Raw genomic sequence first — 24,875 nt, 5'->3', positions numbered from 1 at the left:
GGTCCTTACAGCTTATGTCTTCTTTTATAAGTTGTATAGTTTCGGGGCACCTGGGTGGCTCAGTCAGTTGGGCATCCAGCTCTTGGTTTCAGCTCAGGACATGATTTCATAGTTTCATGAGTTCAAGCCCCATGTTGAGTTCTGTGCTGGCAGGGCAGAGCCTGCTTGGGATTCTGTCTCCCTCTCTGCCACTCCTCCGCTCACACTTAAATAAATAAGCCTAAAAAATTAAAAAAAAAACTTTTATAGTTTCAGGTTTTATGTTCAAGTCTTCAAACCACCTTGAGTTAGTTTTTGTATATGGTGTTAAATAGTGGTGCAGTTTTCCTAGCACCACTTATTGAAGAGACTATCTTTTCATGGTATATTCTTGACTCCTTTGTAGTTAATTGACTATATATGCATAGGCTTATTTCTGGGCTGTCTATTATTCTATTCCATTGATATGTGTCCCTTTTTAATGCCAGTACTATAATGTTTTGATTACTGTAGCTTTGTAATGTAGTTTGAAATCAATTATGTGTTCAGTTTTGTTTTTTGCTTTAGTTTTTTTTGTTTGTCTTTTGTGTTTGTTTATGGCGGGGGGGGGGTGGTCAAGATTTCTTTGATTCTTCAGGGTCTTTTGTGGTTCCATACAAGTGTTACACTTGTTCTATTTCCATGAAAAATGCCAGTGGAATATTGATAGAGGTTGAATTGAATCTGTAGATCACTTTGAGTAATATGGTAATGTTAATGGGATATAATATGTGGGTGATAGTAATTTTTGCAATATATAACCATGGGATATCTTTTTATTTGTCTTTTTTCAATTTCTTTCACCAATGTCTTACAGCTTTCATTGTACAGGTCTTTCATCTCTCCAGTTAAATTTATTTCTAAATTCTTTTTTTTTAATTTTTTTTAATGTTTATTTATTTTTGAGATAGAGAGAGAGACAGAGCATGAATGGGGGAGGAGCAGAGAGAGAGGGAGACACAGAATCAGAAGCAGGCTCCAGGCTCTGAGCCATCAGCCCAGAGCCCGACACGGGGCTCGAACTCACGGACCGCGAGATCGCGAGATCGTGACCTGAGCTGAAGTCGGACGCTCAACCGACTGAGCCACCCAGACGCCCCTCTAAATTCTTTTTGATGCAATTGCAAATTGGACTGTTTCCTTAGTTTGTTTCTGATAGTGTACAGAAATGCAACACATTTTTATATATTTCGTATCCTGTAACTTTACTGAACTTATTAGTTCTAACAATTATTGGTGAAATCTTTAAGATTTACTGTATATAATATCGTGTCATCTGCAAATAATGACAATTTGACTTTTTTTATTTGAATGCTTTTTATTTCTTTTTCTTGCTTAATTGCTCTGGCTAAGATTTCCAATACTATGTTGAATAAAAGTGGTGAGAATGAACATCCTTGTCTTCTTCCTTATCTTAGAGAAAAAACTTTCAGATTTTCATTATTTAGCATGATTTTAGCTGTGGGCTTATCATCTATGGTCTATATAATATGTTGAAGTTCCCTTTGTATATACTCCCTTCAGTTTTTATCATAAATTGATGTTAAATTTTTTTTCACCTACTTTTTCTGCACCTATTGAGATGATCATATGGTTTTTATCCTTTTTTTTTTTATTTATTTTTTAACGTTTATTTATTTTTGAGACAGAGACAGAGCATGAATGGGGGAGGGTCAAAGAGAGGGAGACACAGAATTGAAACAGGCTCTGGGCTCTGAGCTGTCAGCACAGGGGCCCGATGCGGGGCTCGAACTCACAGACCGCGAGATCGTGACCTGAGCCGAAGTCGGCGCTCAACCGACTGAGCCACCCAGGCCCCCCTATCCTTCTTTTTTTAAATGTGTTATCTTACGTTGATATGTCTTATTGTTTATGTTACATTAACCAAAGTACATTTTGATTGGCTTATCTAAACTTGATTAATGATATCCAGGAATTATTATGTCCAATATAAGGTGCATACTCATGTCACCATAGCTTCCACCAAACTTATCAATGGCTATGATCACAAAATGGATATCTGCTCTGACTGAAATAAATTGTAATACATTTGCTCATAAAGTTTGTCAATATTTTTCTATTACTGTTTAGTTGTTTTAACTGCCATTTAATTGTTTTCTTAATTTGTTGGGTTCATATTATTTGTTTTGACAATTCCTTAATCTGTCTCTTTCAATCTGTTTCTTGATGTTTTAGATTAATACTTCCAATGCCAACTTGACCTATTCATATAAATACCCTAAAGAACCCACTGCAAAATCATATTCTAAATCGATACAATAGTTTGGGTTTTAAAAAGAGAAGTCTGATTATAGTTTGCAGGGAGAATTTCAGAACAAAATGTATAAGAAGTAAGAAGAACTCATTAATCTCTCCCAGGATGTGAATGAATTTTGAAGCCATTTTTTGGAGCACAGTCAAAAAAAAAAAAGCTTTGAGGCAAAAAGTAGAAAGTTCACTTTTGATATGCAGATTTTGAAGTGTTAGAATGTTTTTAAGTGTGGATGACTTTGCTTCTACCTCATTATAGTGTGAATTCTATATGTACAGTGAACAATAGTGGTTTTTATTATAATAGTTGGTTCATTTAATCTTCTCGGGGCACATCATTCTAGTTAACATGATCTTGCCTTATCAAAAAAGTGGCTTAAGTAAATATTAAGTGACAGATATGCTTGGGTAAGAGGAAATGGTTTAAGATGTTCTTTCCCATTTGAGTCCTTGCAGTACATTTTAACAGAAGTATAGACATGTACAATCATGGAAAACACCTCTGAACGGTTTGTCAGTTTTTGAGAAAACTTAATATTAGAGAGTGAGAATTTCAAGGAGTAAGTATTTAGGGAAGACTTAGATTTATAATTTAGAAAAATTAGAAACACAGTATACTACACCAGGGCTTCAGGATATAAAATAGAGAGCCAGAGATTATATATTAGTTACTATACCTAAAACTTTATATTTTGTTATTTTTGCTAACATTTCTTTTCTGACCCCGTATCAATTTTCATAAAAACATTATAGTATTATGGAAACATTAATTTATTAGAGATCTTGCCAGTTTTCTAACAGCTCAATATATCCCAGCAGTACTGAAACAAATTGGTCCATCTATATTTCTAATCCAGACATTAAACATAAATATATCCACACTTTGATAAGAACCTGTCAGAAAACAGAATCTACTGTTGGTAGAATTCTATCTATAATTATATTTTTCTTGATGTTAATATTTATCAAAAGCTATTTTGCCATTTGGAGATGAGCACCTTCCATTAAATAGGATATAGTGGCTATATAAGACCTCAGTATGGTCACATAGAATGGAATTTTGAGAGTTAATTCTCTTCATTAAAAATACAGTTTGCTAAACTCAGAAGAGAAAGGGGGGTGCAATTAATGGGCAGAAACATTACTAACTATTAACGTAATAAGCAGAACAAGGAGTAAACTAAACAGACTCACGGAAGCAAAAATATTACTTACTAGAAAAGTATTTACTGAATGCCTACTCTTTGCAAAACTCTTTGACAGACATTTGGGATACAGTGGTAAACAAGATTGTTCTCTTGCTATCATGGAACAAGATGTTTTAATAGCTTCACTGAGAGAAAAAAATGAACTAGTTTTTCCAGTCCTTACCTAATTCTCTGTCATCTTTCACCTAAACAGACCTCTGCCACCAGCGAACTAGAAAAACAGAAACACAAAGTCAAAGTCAGTAAAAATCTGGAGTAAATGAGACAGGGAAACAGAGATACAAGGGTAAAGTTCTGGGTTTTGCTTGCAATACTCTGGGAGTCTACAAAGACTTGTTTACACTTAAAGAGCTTACAGGATATACTTCCTCAACCACTCAAAACTATGAAAATATAATTATCAAAAGTAAAATTTTACCCTCAAGTTAATATAAAATAAACATACATCATATGTTTTATATAACCCATTATTAATGAAGGCTTTGGTGAAACACCATGTACAACTCTATGACGAAATCATATTGATTCTTTAGGAAGTAGTTGTGAGAAACGATTCCCAGATGAAGTTATTTCCCTCCCCACAATCCTAGTGAGGCGGACAGATCATTGTGATATAGTTATCCCTTTTTACACTGCCACGCTATTACGCTTGAAAAACAGTAGTTTTCAAAAAGGTAAGATCATAGCTTTAATGCAAACATAAAATGAGCCAATATATGATCTTATTTAACCTATTAATTAATGAGGGGGAAATTAAGTTATTATAATTGGTTCAACAGATATCAGAGAAGCTAAATTATTTATAGTCAATTTAACAAAGAAATATTAGTATAGCATTGCTGGGTTAGATATAAAACTGGTTAATGCTCAACAGGCCATAGATCTTCAGAGCAATCTGTTCCACCAGATGGAATTTCTTTGTGTCAGTACAGTAGGAAAGCCTACAAGAAGAAATTTTACTTAGTCTGAAAACTATAAATCAATCATACAAAGTAGTAAGATCAAGTATGTATATTACTTTAGACTACTATTGTGTATTTTTTGGTCATCATTGTATACCAAAAGGACTTGGCCCCAGAATGTTTGCCTTATTTTGCCACATTTTAGAATAATGATTTTTTATAAGCTTTGTCACATGGATAATATTTCCAGATCTCCTGGCAGTATGAAAAACTTAACTATTTGAATGATTTCATAACCCCCTTTCTCTTAGTTTGAGGTGTGAGGAAAACCTTTCTCTCTCTCTTCCTTTCTCCTCTCCTTCTCTCCCTCTCTCCCTCTCCCTTTCCATCTTGATCTTGAGGAAAAAATATATTCTGCTGACAGTACTTTCTGACGAAATCTTCCCTTGCAAAGTTCAATCCCATCATTTTATACTCTGGACAGAGATGATCACTAACATGGGCAGAATTTATCTGTAAAAAGTGTAAAGGGTCATTCACCTTTCTTCTGGATGAGGGGATATTTGTAATCTTTTGTAAATTCTTTGACTTTGGGGTTCAGGCAAAACAGTAATGGGGAGAGTCCATATTAACATTCTGTTTTACCTTCACAAATTTCACTTTATAAGATTCATCACTAATGTTTTGAAAATTGCCTATAACTATAGTTATTGTATAATTAGTTCAATTTGGAGAGCTACATATCTCCTGTTATCTCTAAATTCTGAGACCACTGGGCCCTTGCCTGTAATTTGATCTAAATAAAAGTTTTAATGTGTACATTAAACAGAAAACTTATTTCCTGGCTCAGATCTAAGCTGAAAAGGTAATCCCTGTAGCTCCGTTTCTCAAATGACCGTGCGCGTGCGTGTGGTTTCAATCTCATCTGAAGCACTCAGTAGAAATATAAATGATTGTGTCTCTACCCAGTTTTTTCAATCCTTATCTTGGGAGACTCTGTTGAGAGTCTGTACTTTTCATACTCTCCATAGATGATTACAGTACCCAACCAGGCTTTTAAGGAATGATTTGTTGTTTAATGTTCATGGTTTTGATACTTCCTGCATATCCAAATGGAGCATCACATCTTGAAGCAGTAGCTGGTTAGTTTACTACTTAGTCATTTCAAGTAAATGTTCATTTGGCTCTTCCCCTTCTCCCTACTTATATAAAATAGAAAAGCTAGGACAAAATTCAAAACGTCAAAGTCAGTTATAAATGCTACTACTCAAATAAACGTACAGTCATTTTATTTCAGCATTTTAGTATTGTTTTTAATATTTTTAAAATAATGGAGTGTTTCACATTTACTATGGACACAGGTAAATACATTGGAAATATCCCTTGTTTACATTCAGGCCATTATTATCAGTAGATAAAATGATAGCCTTTTGAAATATCTGCGTTTGGAAATCTACCTCTAAAATATGTCAGAAGCTTTTTGAGTAATAAAGCACAGATAAGAGACTGATGCTCCTTAGATGATGGGATAATGCTCTGGGTGGTTTAATAGAACTGCCAGTTATCTGTTGTGGCCTCCAGGTCTTGACAGTGGGATGTGGCTCTTGGCCTCATATTTTCATATATTTTAATGGCAGGCTGGCACTCTAGTATGAAATTATTTTCAGTTTATTCCATATGGCTACAAAATCTGGTTATATGACACAACTGGCATATAACTGGAAAAATTTGAGTTTTAGAGAAGTAACACAGTGACAATTTCTAAAGTTCTGGCTACCAGCGAGACACCTAAGATCTTAACATATCTACTTTTTGAGACTTTTCTCTTACCTTTTCCTTCCCTGGACATCACGCCTAGATATGCACACATCTTTACCCTTCTGAATGTGCCATTCTTTTTGCCTTTGTGGTATTTCGTTTATTGGTCCATCTGGGGGAATCAACTTGACCCCCAATTTCACATGACCAATTCCCATTGAACTTTAAGGTTCAATTTAGAGGACAACTCACTCCACATGGCTTCAGTCATTATTTCCTTTCTTCATAAAAGGTACACTTGCATGAACTACCATAAAAGCCTATACTCTAATCTGTCATAGAGTTCATGACATACTGAAATTATTTACTTGTCTGTCATCTTTACTAGGCAAAATATTCCTTGGACATTTTATCTCTTTCATTGTGCTCACCTAATTAGAAACTTGTAACTTTGTAGGCATTCAAATAAAGATTGATAATTTAGTTATCCATATTCTGCATGGGTGTATCCAAGCCTGTTGATAATATTCTTACTTTTGAAATGTAGAAATAAGAGATATTATAAGGATTGTATCCTAAAGAAAACTTGTTAACAAAATTTTCCATGTGATATTATGGTATTTTCCCATTGCCTTAAGTAATATTTTCAGTTACATATATTATATGGATTTTCATTTTAGGTTGATTTTCATATAATTGTGTCAGCACTCTGATATACAAATTTCCAGTAACTTTTTCTGAAGTCTGTGAAGATGCATCAGTTGTCCTTGACATTAAAATATAAGTATATATTGATTTATGATATTTTACAAATTTTATCAAATGATCATTATAGTGTGTATATATTTATTCTATGTAAAATATGTAAATACTGATAAGAAGCTCATAAGTATTGGTTTTTATTTGTTAGTTGACCAAGAATTACAATTTTTTTATAAAATTTCTTAGAACCACAGAACATCTGAACAAACATATATCTGAACGTGTACTGGTTTAAAGGATTTACCAAATTTTATTCTTTTTCAAGTTCCTTGAATTATGAAATTTGAATTAGCCATTAATGATGCCAAACAGCATTCTAAAAATATCATACTGTTTTAGAATTAGGAAGTATAATACTAAGGAATTTTGAATATATACCAGCAAAGATTTAATCTTAATTTGATCATCAATGATTTTATGACTTTGAAATGAACATATTTTAGCATGTTCTACATTCCTTATTATAAAAACCTTAAGTGTTCAAGTAAAACATTAGGTGTTCAATTTATATTTTTATAATATGTTGATGATAAATAATGGTTTGTTTTGTTTAATGACATTGATTACTGATTTGGTATATTTTTCAGTGTTTTCTTTTTTGGTTTTTTAATTAGAATATTGTTCTGAGAGCAAATATATCATGGAAAATCTGTGATTATAATGTCCAGAGTGAGATTATTTTCTATGCCATTTTGACTAGTGGAAATCAATGGTGTATGATGAACTTTAACTTAGCTCTACCCAGATAATACAAAATCAATATTTTATTCTAAGTTGGAAATGACAAATATCAAGTTATAATTCAAGGTTTTATGTAGGTTACTATACTCATAATAAAATAATTTTTCATAATAATATAATGGGAAACTTAGTTGCATTTTCTCTTTATCTTTTTTAAATTTAAATATAGATATAAAATTTTATATTAGTTTCAGGTATATAATGTACTGATTTGACATTTCTATACATTATTTGGTGTTCACCATAAGTGTAGCAACCATCTGTCACCATACGATGCTATTAAATATTATTGACTATATTCTCTATGTTGTACTTATCATCTCTTATTTTGTTGTGACTTATTTTATAACTAAAAGTACATTTTAATCCCCTTTATCTATTTCACTCATTCCCCCTTCCCATCTCCCCTCTGGCAAACCTTCTGGTTTCTTTCTTTATATAAGCATCTGTTTCTGGCTTTTGTTTCATTGGTTGGTTGTTGTTGTTTTTGTTTTTTATATTCCATATATAAAAAATGTATATATGTTATATATATGTATATATAATATATGTTATATATATAATATATGTTATATGTATACATATATATATATATCATATATAATATATGTTATATATATATATTCCTTGGGTAAATATGGAGTAATGCAATGAATGGATCAAATGGTATTTCTTTTTTAATTTTTGAGAAGCCTCTATATTGTTTTCCAGAGTGGATGTACCAATTTACATTCCCACCAACAGTACACAAGGGTTCCCTTTTCATCTTCCCCCAAATTATTATTTCTTATATATTTTTTATAATACCTATTCAAATTGGTGTGAGGTAATATCCCCTTGTGGTTTTGATTTGTATTTCCCTGATAATTAGTGGTGTTGAGCATCTTTTCATATATCTGTTGGCCATCTGTCTGTCTTCTTTGGAAAAATACCTATTCCATTCCTCTGCCCATTTTTTTTAAAGCTTATTTATTTTTAAAGAGACAGAGATAGCATGAGTTGGGGGGTGGGCATAGAGAGAGGGAAAGTGAGAATCCCAATCAGGCTCTGTGCTGCCAGCAAAGAGCCTGATGTCAGGCTTCGACTCATGAAACCATGAGATCATGATCTGAGCAAAAACCAAGAGCTGGACACTTAACCAAATGAGTTACCCAGGTGTCCATCCTCTGCCCATTTTTAATTGGATTGTTTGTTGTTTTGGTGTTGACTTGTATAATTTTTTATATATTTTAGATATTAACCCCTTATTGGATATATCATTTGCAAATGTCTTCTCCCATTCAGTGGGTTGTCTTTTGTTCTGTTGGTGATTTCCTCTGCTGTGCAAACATTTTGGGTGTAGTTCTAATAGTTCATTTTCACTTTTGATTCCATTGCCTGAGGAGACATATTCATAAACATGTTGCTAAAGGCAATGTCCAAAAGATTACTATTTTTTCTTTAAGGGGTTCAATGGTTTCAGGTCTCACATTTAGGTCAGAATAATCCATTTGAGTTTATTTTTGTATATGGTGTAAGAAAGTGGTCCAGTTTCCCCAACATCACTGTTAAAAAGACTGTCTCTTCCCCGTTGTATATTCTTGCCTCTTTTGTCATACAATAATTGACCATATAAGTGTGGTATATTTCTGTCTATCCTGTTCTAGTGATCTATGTGTTTATTTTTATACCAGTACCATAATGATTTGATTACTCTAGATTTGTAGTATTTCATAAAATCTGGAATTGTGATAATTCCAGCTTTGTTCTTTCTCAGGATTGTTTTGCTATTTGAGGTCTTCTGTGGTTCCATACAAATTTTAGTATTTGCTCTAACTTTAAAAAAATGTAATGGGTATTTTGATAGGGATTGCATTGAATTTGTAGATTGCTTTGGGTAGTATGAACATTTTAATATTAATTCTTGCAATCTGTGAGCATGGTATATGTTTTCATTTATTTGTGTTGTCTTCAATTTCTTCATCAGTGTTTTATAATTTTCAGAGTATGGGTATTTCACATCCTTCGTTAAATTTATTTCTAGGTATTTTATTTTTGATATAATCATAAATGAGATTGTTTTCTTACTTTCCCTTTCTGCTATATCATTATTAGTGCGTAGAAATGCAACAGATATCTCTATATAAAGTTTGAATCCTGAAAATTTACTGAATTTATTTATTTGATAGTGTGTTTTTTTTTTTTTAGGTGGGAGCAGAGTTTAGGGTTTTCTATATATAGTATCATGTCATCTGCAGATAGTGACAGTTTTGCTTCTTTCTTACCAGTTAGGATGCCTTTCATTTGTCTGATTACTATAGCTAGTACTTACTTCCACTACTATGTTGAATATAAGTGGCAAGAGGAAATTCTTTTTCACCATTGAGTATGATGTTACTCATCATATATATATATATATGGCATTTAGTATATTGAGGTATGTTTGCTCTAAACCCCCTTAGAGTTTTTATCATGAACAAATGTTATATTTTGTCAAATGATTTTTCTGCATCTATTAAGATGTTCATACAGTGTTTATCCCTTTCTTAATAATGTGATGCATCACATTGATTGATTTTCAAATATTAAAATACCCATGCATCCCTGGAACAAGTCCCACTTGATCATAATGAATGATTTTTTAATGTATTGTTGAATTTGGTTTGCTAATATTTTATCGAGAATTTTTGCATCTATGTCAATCAGAGATTGGCCAGTATTTGTTCTGTGTTTCTGGGTAGTTTGCTGTTTGGTTTTGATATCCCGGTAATGCTGGCCTATAGAATAAATTTGGGAATTTTCTTTCCTCTTATGTTTTTTTGGAATAGTTTAGAAAGAAGGGGCATTAACTCTTTAAATGTTTGGTAAAATTCAAGTGTGAAGCCATTTGGTCCTGGGCTTTGCTTAGTGGAGTGTTTCAATTACTGATTCAATTTCATTACTAGTAATCAGTCTGTTTAAATTTTCTACTTCTTTCTGATTTAGTTTTGGAAGAGTGTATATTTCAAGGAATTTTTCCATTTCTTCTAGATTGTCTAATTTGTTGGCAGATAAATTTCATAATATTCTCTGTGTATTCTGTGGCATCAGTTCTTATTTCTCTTCCTTCATTTCCGATTTTATTTGAATTCTCTGTCTTCTTCATGAGCCTTCCAAAATTTTTATTACTTTTTTTATCTTTCAAAGAACCAGCTCCTGGTTTCACTGATTTTTTTAAAAGTCTCTTCCATTTATCTCTGCTTACATCTTTATTATTCCCTTACTTCTACTAGCTTTAAGATTTGTTTGTTCCTCTTTTTCTAACTCCTTTAGGTGTAAGATTAAGTTGTTTGAGATTTTTTTTTTATTTCTCAAGGAAGGCCTATAATGCCATAATCTTCCCTCCTAGAACTGCTTTCACTGTATCCCAAATACTTTGGACTGTTCTCCTTTCATTTCATTTGTATTTCTTTCTTGTTTTCCTCTTTGATATCTTGGTTGACCCATTCATTGTTTAGTAGCATGTTGTTTAGCCTCAATGTATTTGTGGTTTTATCTAGATTTTTTATTGTAATTGAAATTTAGTTTTATACCTTTGTGGTAGGGAGAGATGCTTGACACGGTATCAGTCTTCTTAAATTTACTGAGACTTATTTTGTAGCCTAACATGTAATCTATCCTGGAGCACTTGAAAAGAATATATATTCTGCTGTTTGGGAATGGACCGTTCAATATATATCTGTTAGATCCATCTGGTATAATGTGTCATTCAAAGCCACGGTCTCCTGGTTGTTTTGTCTGGATAATCTATCTGTTGTTATAAGTGAGGAGTTAAAGTCCCTATTATTAATGTGTTACTGCTAATTTTTCCCTTTATAGTTGTTAATATTTTCTTTATGTACTTAGGTGCTCCAATGTTGGGTGCATAGATATTTATAATTAACACATTCTCTTTTTGGATTCATCACTTTATCAGTATGTAGTGCTCTTCTTTTCTCTCACTCCAGCCTTCGTTTTAAAGCTTATTTTATCTTATTTTATTTATTTTATTTTACTTTTTATTTTTTTTTAATTTACATCCAAATTAGCATATAGTGAAACAATGATTTCAGGAGTAGATTCCTTAATGCCCCTTACCCATTTAGCCCATCCGCCCCCCACAACCCTCAGTTTGTTCTCCATATTTATGAGTCTCTTCTGTTTTGTCTCCCTCCCTATTTTTATATTATTTTTGTTCCCCTTCCCTTATGTTCATCTGTTTTGTCTCTTAAAGTCCTCATATGAGTGAAGTTATATGATTTTTGTCTTTCTCTGAGTAATTTCACTTAGTATAATACCCTCCCGTTCCATCCATGTAGTTGCAAATGGCAAGATTTCATTCTTTTTGATTGCCGAGTAATACTCCATTGTATATATATACCACATTTTCTTTATCCATTCATCCATCTAAATATTGCTACACTGGCTTTTTTTTTTTTTGAATTGGTTCCATTTTCACAGAATATGTTTGTCCACCCCTTCACTTTCAATCTGTGTGTATTCTTAGGTATGAAGCGAGTCTCTTCTAGGCAGCAAATAGATGGGCCTTCTTTCTTTACCAGTGCCCCTGGTCACCAGCACCAGGCATCCAGGGTGTCTCCTGGGTGAGCTGTCTGTACTCTACTGTTGTGATTGAGTCATGTTTATTCTCAGTTCAGTTGGCTGCTCTGACCCAGTTTTCCTGCTGTGTATGCACTGACTGGTCTGGGTTTGGTTCCTGTGTTATTGAGAGGCCCAAGACCACTGCAGGCTCTTTGTGAGAGAGGCCAAGAGTCAGACTAGGTGTCTACAATAAGCCTCTCTGCCACAGCTGTAGGCAGCAGAAGGGCAAATCTTGCTCCTTCTGTAGCCAGCTACAAGGCCTGGCTGCAGGAACGGCAGGGGCACTGGTGTGTGGGCTTATTTCCCCCCCTCCGCAGACAGGAGTCACTTTAAGGTGGTGGAGGTTCCTGCAGGGACTGCTTGCAGGGTGTGGTAGGGTAGGAGCCACTCCAGAGGGAGCCTGCTGAGGCTAGCGGGTTGGATGAGGGGAGGCTGAGGGGCAATGTGAGGGTAGGGCATGTAGTACTAGCAAGAGAGATGGAATGTTAGGTCTGGTTGCTGCTGTCTATACTGAGGGAGGGGAAGGGAAAGGGCATCTGCCAGCACCCTTGTTCCTGTAAAATTCTGAAGATCCCTGTCCTTGTAGCTCACATTCTGAAATTAGTAAATAAATCTCCTTCACGTATACCCTACATACTTTTCAAAAAAAGTAATTTGCTACTGATGGTCATTCAAGTCAATTCCAAACTTTGGCTATATGAAAAAATTCTGTGAATACATTTCCGTGTTTTCCTATTTTTTCTGTGAATATCCAGGATGAATTTCTAGAAGTTATATTATTGAATCTAAGGGGCGCCTGGGTGGCTCAGTTGGTTGAGCAACCGACTTCGGCTCAGGTCATGATCTGGCAGTTTGTGAGTTCGAGCCCCGCGTCGGGTTCTGTGCTGACATCTCAGAGCCTGGAGCCTGCTTCAGATTCTGTGTCTCCCCCCTCTCTCTACCCCAGCCCTGCTCACGCTCTGTGTCTCTCTGTCTCTCAATAATAAATAAATAAACGTTAAAAAAATTAAAATAAAATAAAATAATGTACGTTTTACATTTTGATTGACATCATATTTCTTTCCAAAAACATAATACCAAATACTGAATGTATAATATACAACATACATGGTGTGTTGCATTTATGACTTCTTTTACAAATCATCTGTAATTATTTATCTTTGACATACACAAGGAAGAGGAGAACCATGTTTTATCCTGAATAGTTATGATAAAAACAGTTGAAATGTCCATTTTTTTGCCACTAATTTATGATTCAAATATAATTATAAAGTCTAACATGAATTTGGTTCTATTCTTTTTTGTTAATTCCATTCTATTTAGGTTCCTATTCCCTTTCTGGTGTCAAATATTTAGCTACATTTTTTAAGAATGTAAGATTAGAAAATTCTCACAGTTAAAATATTTCCTTACCTCCTCTCAATTTTCCATTTTCAATCTCTCAATTATTGTTAATTATATTTTGTTCTTCTGTTAACATAGCTTACTTTATCTTTAATGTTTATCATTTTAAATAAGACATTAAAATTTTCCTGCAATTATCAGTTTGACTATATAATTTGTCACATCATTAGGAAAAAATACAGAAATTGACATGCTATCATTTTCTGTCACCTCTTTCTCTACACTTTTTAAAATATAATTTTTACTTTGTCTCTATTACATCTTTGTGGTAAACTGTGTGAAATTGGTATTTTTGTAGATGCAACATTTTTTATATCACCTATCCTGTATGAGTCAATCTGTTATATTCTGTTATTCATAATTCACAAAACTCTTTAGCTTTAGGTCTATATTTAGATATATTGTGTATTAAAAATGCAACACTGTTACTATAGATTTTCACTTATTTATTGTTGACCTCACTGCAAAAGCCTTATGATAGTGATATTTCCTGAGTTCATGTAGCGATCACAATTATTGGGTTTTCAACATACCATCCATCCTAAGAATTTTGACAATTATAATGTTCCTAGATTTTTGCACAATTTTGCATGTATGTAAGTGTATATTTATTGTGATATAATTTAAATACATAAAATCCACCACTTTAAAGTGAAAAATTGAGTGGTTTTTAGTATATGGCCAAGGTTGTACAACCATCACAAGTAATTTTAGAATATTTAACACTCCAAAAAGAAACCCCATTCCAGTTATCAGTCACTTTCTCTCCCCCTTCCCCTTTGCACCCAGGGGGAAAGTATACTTTCTGACTATATGGATCTGCTTAATCTGAATATCTTATATAAATGGAATTATAAAATATGTGGCTTTGGCTTCTTTCACAGCATAATGATTCCAAGGTCCATTGATGTTGTAGTATGTATCAATTGTTTATTCTTTTTTTATAAGTGAATAATATTCATATATATTTATAAAATGAATTTTATATAAATATATATGTTTATATATTGTAAGTTCTATTAATATAATTATATATTACATAATTGTATGATTATAGTATAATCTATATGCATATAAAATATATAATATAATATATATATATGTATTCATATTAATATATATTTTTTCATCTGTTGATGGACCCTTCAGCTGCTTCAATCTTTTAGCTTTTATGAATATTGTTCTAACATTCATGTATTAATTTCTATTTGAGTACCTATTTTCAATTTTTAATTGTTATTTGATGTCTATATACCAAGGAGTGAAACATTAAGTTATGTAGCAAGTCTAACTTTTTGTGGAACTACCAAACCATTTTCTGTTTTGACTGAAATCATATTCCACAAGCAATGCATGAGAGTTCCAATTACTCCACATGTTTGGCAATGCTTCTTGTTTTATATTTGTTTTTACATAATTATACCATTTCCTTTTTGGTTTTTGTGTGTGCAGTGGTAGCACATTATGTATTATTTTGGTTTTTATTTCCTAATGACAATGATGCTGAGTCCCTTTACATGTGCTTATTGGCCATTTGTATATATTCTTTGGAGAAATATCTATTGAAATACTTTTCCCATGTTTAATTGATGCATCTTGTTACGTTGGGCTATGAGAGTTCTCGATAGATTTTGGATACTAGACTTTTATCATATGTATTACTTGCAAATATTTTCTTCCATTCTGTTTGATACACAAAAGGTTTTATGTTTGATGAGTTCCAGTGTATCGTAATTTTTCTTCAGTTGCTTCATTTTTGGTGTCCTATCTCGAAAACTCCGTAATATGATATTGCAAAGATTTACAACTATGTTTTCTTTTAAGAGTTTTATAATTTTGTTGTCATGATTAAAAATAATGTACATATGTGATCAATTTTGAGTTAATTTTTATATGTGGTAGAAGGTAGGGGTTCAGATTCATTCCTTTACACATGAATATCCAGTTGTCCCAGCAACTAGATAAAAAGATGGTTTGTTAAAAAGGTGATTATTTTCACCATTAAATTTTCTTAACACCCTTGTTGAAAATCGACTGACTATAGAAGGGAGGTTTTATGTCTGGATTCCAAACTCTATTCTATTGTTTTGTCTATCCTTATGTTAGTAACACATTTTATTACTGTAGCTGTGTTACTAGGTTTTGAAGTTGGGATACATAAGTCCTATAGATTTCTACTTTTTCTAGATTTGTGTGTGGGGGGGTACTATTCTCAGTCTCTTAAGTATCTATGTGACTATTAGGATCATCCTGTATATTTCTGTAAAAAAAAAAAGTAGTTGGAATTTTGATAAGAATTATATTGAATATGTATAGGAAGTATTGCTATCTTAACATTAAGACTGCCTATCAATAAACATGAGGAGTCTTTCCATTTATTTAGGTCTTTAATTTCCTGTGGTTTTACGTGTACAAATTTTTTACCTCCCTGTTTAACTTATTCCTAATTATCTTATTTTTCATGCTATTATAAATGGAATTGTTTTCTTAACTTTATGAATGAATTATAAATTGCTAGCATATAGAAATATAATTGAGTTTTGTGCATTAATTTTTTTGTCTTGCAACCTTGCTGAACTTATCATTTTTATTATCTTTTTGGATTCTTCAAGAATTCTTATGTATAAAATCATGTCAGCTGCAAATAGGCAAGCAAAAGAAATAAAAATACTCAGACTTGATTGTAAAAAGTAAAACTATCTCTTATCGCCCTGTCTAGAACTTCCAATACCATGTTGAATAAAATGGACAAGGGCAGACTTTTTTGTCTTTTTCCTGATCTTAAGTAACAGCTTTCAGTTTCTCAGCATTAAGAATGGTGTTGATTGTGGATTTTCTGTAGCTATCCTCTATCAAAAACATTTTTCTGCATCTACTATGATAAATATGTAAATATTTTTCCATTTCCCCCATTATTTTATAAATATGGTATATTACATTGATTGATTTCTGTATGTTGACCCATCCTCACATTTGTGAGATAACTCCCACTTGTTTATAGTATATAATACTGTATTACATATATATGTATGTATATATATACATCATATATATAATCCTTTAAATTTGCTTTTCTAATATTTTGCTGAGAATATCTGTGTCAATATTCATAGAGGACACTGGCATACTATATTTTCTCGTGAGAACTTTGTCTGACTTTACCAAGATAATATTGGCCTCCTAAAATGAGTTAAGAAGTGTTCCTATATTTCTTCTTTTTAACAAATAGGTATTTAAGAAGTATTAGTGTTACTCTTCTAATTATTTGGTTGAATGTACCAGTGAGGTCATCTGGTACTGAATGATTCTTTGTAAATTTGTTTTTATTACTAATTCAATCTGTTTATGTCTTTATAGAAATGGACTATCGTTTAATTGTTTGGCATATACCTCTTTTAAACATTTCCTTATAATCCACTTCTATTTCTGTAAAGTCTGTAGTTAAGATACATTTTTAATTCCTGATTTCAACAATTGAAACTTTTCTTTTTCCTTGGTTGGAATTGGGTGTATCTTTGCAAAGAATCAGTTTTTGGTTTTGTTCAATTTTCTCTATATTTTATTTTTGCTGTTGTCTAATATTTACTTCTTCCTTCTTTTTCTTGCATTGGATTACTGAATTTTACTCCGTTACTATAAAAGTAGGAGATTAGGTTACTGATTTGGGATGTTCGTTTTTATTGGAAACATTTATAGCTGTAAATGTCCATCTGAGCACTAATTTTATTGCCTGCAATAAATACTGATATTACCAAGTATTTTGTAATTCCACTATGGTTCATTATTTGACTCTTTGGTTAATTTGTTGTTTAAGAACCACATATTTTTAAATTTCCTAAATTTCCTTCTGTTACTGATTTCTAATTCCTTTATTATGCTCAGAGGACGTACTTTATATGATTTCCATCCTTTAAAATTTTTGAGGCTTGTTTTATTAAGAAACATATGGTCTATCCCAGAAAATGTTCTTTGAGTACTTGAGAAGAATGTGTTCTTTTGTTGGGTAGAATGTCTTTTAGTTCTAGTTCACTAATAATGTTAAAGTCTTCTATTTTTTTTATATTTTCTGCCTATTTATTTTATACATTATTGAAAATTGGGAATTGAAATATCCAAATATTATTGAAATATCTCTTTCTGCCTTTAGTTCTTTCAATTGTCCACTTGATGTTGGTGCATCTGATGGTTTCCCACAGGTCTCTGAGGTTCCATTTATCTTTTTTCATTCTTTGCTTATTCCTCAGACTGGATACTCTGAATTTATCTTTTGTCAGGTTTGCTGATTCTTTCTTCTGCTTGCACAGGCCTGCAGTTGATCTTTTCTACTGGATTTTTATTTCAGCTACTGTAGTTTTCAACTGTAGGATTTATATTTGATCCTTTTTTCATAATTTCTATCTCCTTATTGATTGATATTCTGTGTTTGTTGACAGAACATTCTCATGTGCTCCTCTAGTTATTTAGACATGATCTCCTTTAGCTCTTTGAACACATTTAAAATAGCTAATTTACAGTAATTGAGGCTTCCTTGGGGATGATTCCTATTGATTTTTTTTTTCTTTTGGATGGGTAATACTTGCTTGGTTCTTCATATATAACATAATATTTTGATGAAAAATGTGTGTTTCAAGTAATGTAAGGTACAACTCTGGAAATCAGATGCTCCTCCTATGCAGAGTTTGTTGTTGCTGCTTACTTTTTTGTTATTTAGTTAATGACATTTCTAAACAAATTTTAAAGTCTGTTTCTTTATAGTGTGTGGCCATTAAATTTATTTTAGTTTGGTTAGTGACCAGATAATAACTAATTATGGATTTTTAAAAATTCTTGGAATAAATCCCCCAGTCTTTGCTGAGGGGCTATGTGTGACTGTTAGGACACATCTTCAACACACAACCAGGAATTTTGAACCCGGACTTAACCTTCATTTTCTGCTGTGCAGAGCCTCAGGATATATCAAAGATCTATATATCATTAAGACCTTCTCATGTTGTTTTTTTTTTTTTTTAATTCCCTAAACATGAACACAACTCTTTGAATGCATGATGTTTCCTAGGAATATGTCAGGTTTTTTTAAAGCCCCTATACACATCTCATTCTTCACCTTTCCCTTTTATTTTTTTTTTTTTTTTTTTTTTTATAATTTTTTTTCAACGTTTTTTATTTATTTTTGGGACCGAGAGAGACAGAGCATGAACGGGGGAGGGTCAGAGAGAGAGGGAGACACAGAATCGGAAACAGGCTCCAGGCTCCAAGCCATCAGCCCAGAGCCTGACGCGGGGCTCGAACTCACGGACCGCGAGATCGTGACCTGGCTGAAGTCGGACGCTTAACCGACTGCGCCACCCAGGCGCCCCTCACCTTTCCCTTTTAAGATTTTGGTTAATCTGGGGTTCTTGGGTGGCTCAGTCGTTTGAGCGTCTGACTTCGGCTCAGGTCATGATCTCACAACTTGTGAGTTCAAGCCCTGCGTTGGGCTCTGTGCTGACAGCTCAGAGCCTGGAGCCTGCTTTGGATTCTGTGTCTCCCTCTCTCTCTGCCCCTAACCCACTCGCATTCTGTCTCTGTCTCTCTCAAAAATAAATCAACATTAAAATTTTTTTTTCAAGATTTTGGTTACTCTTTTGTGTGCCCAACTCTTCTAAATCACTCTAGGCGGTCAGGGTGTTATAACATTTGACAAATACCTCTTGGGGAGAAGCTTTTAGCACTCAGCAAGTTCAAATAAGGTGAAATAAAATAAGTTATTTTAGTAGAGTCTCCCAGAGAACCACAACTCAGGTCAAGTAATTACTATTCTTTGGAAATAAAGTTTGGAAAGAGCTGCAGTGCTATTGTGCTTCCTCTGATACCAGGAGTATGGCCTATTATCTTTCTAAGGCTACTCTTTAGACATCAAGTAGTGGATGAAACTAGAAGAAATGAAATACCACAAAGCATGTTGTTGATGCTAAGATTCAGCCATTCCATTTTTCTTGATGAAATGCCACCTCATGGCTGAAGTCTCAGGTTAATTTTTGGAATTCTGACAATTTGTGGCTACTTTTGTGGCTTTTTTGGAGCGTCTTTACTCCATCATGTTCACATCTCTCACTCCACCTTTCATTTTCATTCCTGGTGATGTTTTTCTCATTCTTAGTTTACTTAGCTTGTCAAGATCCCTTTTTATTTTATTATAATATATTAAAAATTAATTTTATTTTTAGATTTTTCCATTGTACAACAAACTTGAATGAAAATACCTGAATTTCTTAGATTTGATTTCCAAAAGCAATTTATCTGATATATGCATTTAGTTTCCTTTTTATCCTCAGGTAGCATTTTTGCATAGCTGCCCTCACATATCTTTTCCATATATAGTATCAATATCTAAGATAAGTTCTGTCAAAATGGTTTTTCTGGTAAAACATTCATTAATTTTTTTAACATTTATTAGTACTTCCTAGGTTCCAGTGGTTATGAGAATACATAATGAAAAATAATTCCAACTATCCCTACCCTAATTCAGCTTGTATTTAATCAAGGACAGACATAAAATAAAATCCTAGACCCTGAACTGCAGACCGGGTAAAATACCTTGAAAGGAGAAGAGATGATAGGTCCTAAGGTGAGAATTTGAGAACACAGTTCCAAGTCTGTTACAATCATTGAGAAATCTTGATGGCATGAACAAGGATGACGTCACTGAGGTGGTAATACTGGACATCCATGTAATCCAAGACACTTGTCCATAAACTGAAATTGCGACTTGATGGGTTAAGCACTGTAGATTTTATCCATCTCTTCCATTGCAGGAGATTTTGGGGAAAAGTGTGTTCGATAGTGTCAATACTTACCTACTCAAAAACCTTTTATCTACATATTTTCTTGACTGAGCTCATCTTTTACTATGAAAGCTATTATTTTCAGATATTAGCTTTTCCACTCTCCATTACAGTGAGCAAATACATACTTTAGTCAATCTTGATTAATATCACAAAAAGAAAAAAATTGCCTGCTGAGGGGATAGTTTATGGAAAAAAATTTATTCTCTAAACTTAAAAAAATGATGAAAATAAATTCATCTCTTCTTCAGCTAGATGTGAGATGCCCATGATTTGAAATAGTAGAAAATAAGCCTAGAACTCAAGCTAACATTTAAGGAGGCTAAAATTTGAGTTAAAAATAGCAGTTCTAATGATCTAAATCCATCTGCAACTGTATTTCAGGACTCCCATTATATTTCTGGTGAGAAATTCTTAGTAAATGTGCTTTCGTTGATAGAAAATGACAAGGATAACTCATTTGTTACTTGAAATATCAGTTTGTATTGTAATTTACTCCTAATCATGGGTAGATGTTTTTGTTAACATTTGGTCAGAGACAATCAATCTCCCTCTTTCTAGCCATTACTTTCACTGTGACAATGTCAGAATTCAACGCATAGGTAATCAGAATATTAAAAGTAGAATAAACAGATAACAATATAGAAGAAAATAATGCTGAGCATTTTCCAAAGTTAGAGAATAAACCACAAATCTAAGAGACAGCAAAACTATGCATATCATATTTAACTTGTTAAAAACCAATGATAACCAATGAAAAGAAAAAATATTAACAACAACCATGACAACAACAATATACTATTTATAGAAGGACAAGGATTAAGAATTATAGCAATCTGTTCATCAGAAAACCTTAAACAAGACAGGAGAGTGGTATCTTTAATGTGCTGAATAAAAAAGTGGTCAGTGCAGAATTCTATATCCAGTGAAAACATTATTCAGAATTTAAGGAGAAATAAATGCTTTCAAAGAAACAAAAACTAAGGGAACCCATTGCTATTAGACCTACTGTGAAAGAAATGTTTGAGAATGGTCTTTAGGAAAAAGGGACAGGATCATTCAGAAAATAGAACATCAGAATATTGAAAATGGAAAAAAAATAAAAGTATAAAAGTAATAATAGTATTTTTTTTCTTATTTGTAGTATTTGAAAACATAACTGATAAAAACCAGGCTGAATTATATATTAGGTGTTTACAGCATAAAATTCAGGAAAACAATGGCATAAGGGATGGAAGAGAGAATAGGTTTTACACAATTAAAAGTCTCTTACACTGCACACAAGGTGATATAATATTATGTTACAACTGTTGCAGGTTATTTTAAAATGTATATTGTGAACCCCAGAGCAACCAGTAAAAAATGTGTTAAGATAATACAACCAATAAATTAGATTAAATGGGCTCATTAAAAACTGCTAAATTAAAACCAGAGAAGACAGAAAAAGAGAAAAAAGTTACAAGGAAGGATCAAATGGAGAAAATAGAAAACAGATAACAAGATGCTAAAATATAATCCAGTCACATCAATAGTCATTGTGAATGTCAATGATCTAAACCCACTAGTCAAAAGAGAATCTTATATAAAACAATAATGACCCAACTATATTCGTCAATAAGAATCCACTACAAATATAAGATACTGATAGGTTATGTATGGTAAGAGGATGAAGAAAGATGCAATCATTAACCAGAATAAATCTCAAGAAACTATATTAATTTCATATAAATTACATTTCAGTACAAGAAACTTTTTCAGAGATAGATAGGAAACAAATGATGAAACGGGTAAATTTTACCCAAAAGACTAAAGAATCCTAAATTTGTATCCATGTGTCAAGACAGTATCAAATAGGATGCCTGGGTGGCTCAGTTGGTTGAGTGACTTCGGCTCAGGTCATGATCTCACGTTACTGGATTTGAGCCCCATGTTGGACTTTGTGCTGACAGCTCAGAGCCTGGAGCCTGCTTTGGATCTGTGTCTCCCTCTCTCTCTTCCCCTCCTCCACTCACACTCTTGTCACTCTCCCTCTCTCTCTCAAAAATAAACAAACATTAAAAAAAAAAGTATCGAAACCCATGGGGAAATAATGGATAAAAACAAAAGGAAAAATAAATGGATTTTTAATTATGATTGGAGACATTAACATGCCTCTCTCAGAAATTGACAGAACAAGTGGCCAGAAAATGAATAAAAAAATAGATAACCCCCAAACAACTGTCCATCACTTGGATCTCTTTGAGAGTTCTGGAGCATTCCATCTAACAGTAGAATACACAGTCTTCTCAAGTACAAACGGAGCAGACATCTATGTAAACTGCATCCAGGAGTATAAAACAAACCTTAATAAATTTAAAAACAGAAATTACTATAATACGCTTTTGGACTGAGACAAAATTAAACTAGAAGTCAATATTAGAGAGGTAGCCAAAAAATCTCCAAATATTTAGAAAATAAAAATCACATCTATCTAATCCATGAGTTGAAGAGAAAGTCTCAAGAGCAATTTAAACTAGCTGCCTTTTCTTTATAAGTATCCTCTTAGCTTTAAAGAATAGTGATGGATATAGCAGCAGTGACACACTGAATGGTAGTTATACATGTATGCTAGAGGAGTTTTCAACCTCTCTTTATATACTTCCTGCCCACATACTCAAGATGGGTCTTCCACAGTATCATTTTGGGTGGTAATAAGAATGAATATCAGATTTTGATCACTCCCCTTTCTTCCCCTCTAATACTGGGAGAAGCGTAGATATTATAGAGTTTAAGAGTGGTAGTGATTTTTAAATTTGTTTTCTTTCTCGACCTGTTAAGATATAATGGTAGGTGTTGAATTTCTGCTACTGTGTTTCCTTGCTTATTTGTATCTGTTTTAGTAGGCTTTCACTAAGAAGTTTCTTTTATTCAGTTTCTCTTTCAGAAAATTTTCCAACTGTTTTCAGCTTTTTTTAAATTATGCCATATTTTGTTTACAGTGAAAGGTTTTACATTCAACAGTAAGTTTATAGCATTTTGTAACAAGATTTCAACTTGACCAACTCAATAACTTCATGGGCCTAATTTCAAGATGAATCATCAATTTCAAATGTAACTTGGTTGGGAAGGAATCTGGTATGAAATGAAAAGTCATTCAGAGTTGGGGGTGATTTCTAAGCCCACTATGCAATTCTTAGTCTAATCACAGAAGAAAAAAAAATTAAGAGATTATTTACTCAGCCTCTTCATTACAGAGAGAAGGTGGATTTTTAGAAGTACTACATTAGGAGCAACAACTAATAATAACAATTTCTAAATTTGGCCCATTATATTTTACTTTTATCGCCTTTCATCTTCTTTATACCATTTTAAATAATATTTAATCTTACAAGGAAGTTTTGAAGATGTAGTTTCTGATATAACCATTAGAGGCCATTGCTCATGTTTGATACATGTAGCCACTTCAAATCCTGTCATGACTCACAGTACCTTTCATCATTATTTTCTCTTAAACTCCCTAATATATTTAAAGGTTTTATGTAGTTTAAAGGGTAACCATAACTTCAGCTAGTGAAGCGATCCAAAAGGATTATTTCTCATTATGTTAGTTATTTTCTATTGTTACTTCTTCTGAATCTCTGAAAGCCTTTTTTCCTTCCAATTTTCCTTTGTTCTTAGGTAACTCTGAAATTACTAAGCATCAAATGTAGTATAAAACTTTCATTTAGCAATTCAAATATACTAAATGCCTATTAATTACAATTTAAAATTATAATAAGGGAGCTTCCAATTGGTGACCACGTGGAGCTGCAGGGAGAGTGGCAGCCTGGCGAGCTCAGGGAAGCTGCCTGCCCTTGCTGCACACCTCCTCCTCCCCATCTGGCTGTTCCCGAGTCACATCCTTTGTCACTCACCTCGTGATCTGGGCAGTCCAAGATGACAGCATAGGAAGATCCTGAATTCACCTCCTTGTATGAACATACCGAGTCTACAGCTACATGTGCAACAATTCCCTCTGAAAATGACCTGAAAAACAGAAAACAGATGAACAACTTCCTCACAACAAACAATAAAAGGGCTGCATGGAGACAGGAAGATGACAGCATAGGAGGATGCTGGGCTCACCTCATCCTGCAGATCTCTTAGATTCCACCCACACCTGCCTAAATAACCCAGAAAACTGCCAGAAGATGAGCAAAATGGACTTTCCAGAGCCAAGCATAGACAAGAGTCCCACAGAAAAGGGTAGGAAGGGCAGAGAGGCAGCGCATGCTACATGGACTAGCGAGACAGAGCCGGGGTGGTGGAGGGACAGCCCGCCGGGCAAGGCAGAGCCCCTGAAGTCTAGCTTGCAAAAGCGGAGGGGCCAGACTGCATGAGTTCTGACAACCAGCAGGACTTAACATGTG

General features: G+C 33.3%; 1 long non-coding RNA gene across 1 annotated transcript in view; it reads right to left on the bottom strand.

Annotated features, from left to right (window-relative positions):
• The window catches only part of LOC107179319, a 75,313-nt gene extending 50,911 nt beyond the window's left edge, over nucleotides 1-24,402 (bottom strand). The window contains exons 1-2 of the long non-coding RNA XR_001509918.2: nucleotides 24,381-24,402; nucleotides 3,661-3,708 (exon numbers count right to left, since the gene is read on the bottom strand). This is a non-coding gene — a long non-coding RNA (uncharacterized LOC107179319). The remainder of the gene's footprint in view (nucleotides 1-3,660; nucleotides 3,709-24,380) is intronic.
• Nucleotides 24,403-24,875: the final 473 nt, after the last annotated feature.

The sequence above is a fragment of the Panthera tigris genome, chromosome A1 (assembly GCF_018350195.1).
Source record: "Panthera tigris isolate Pti1 chromosome A1, P.tigris_Pti1_mat1.1, whole genome shotgun sequence".
NCBI lineage: Eukaryota > Metazoa > Chordata > Mammalia > Carnivora > Felidae > Panthera > Panthera tigris.
This window is presented reverse-complemented; position numbering and strand designations above follow the sequence as displayed.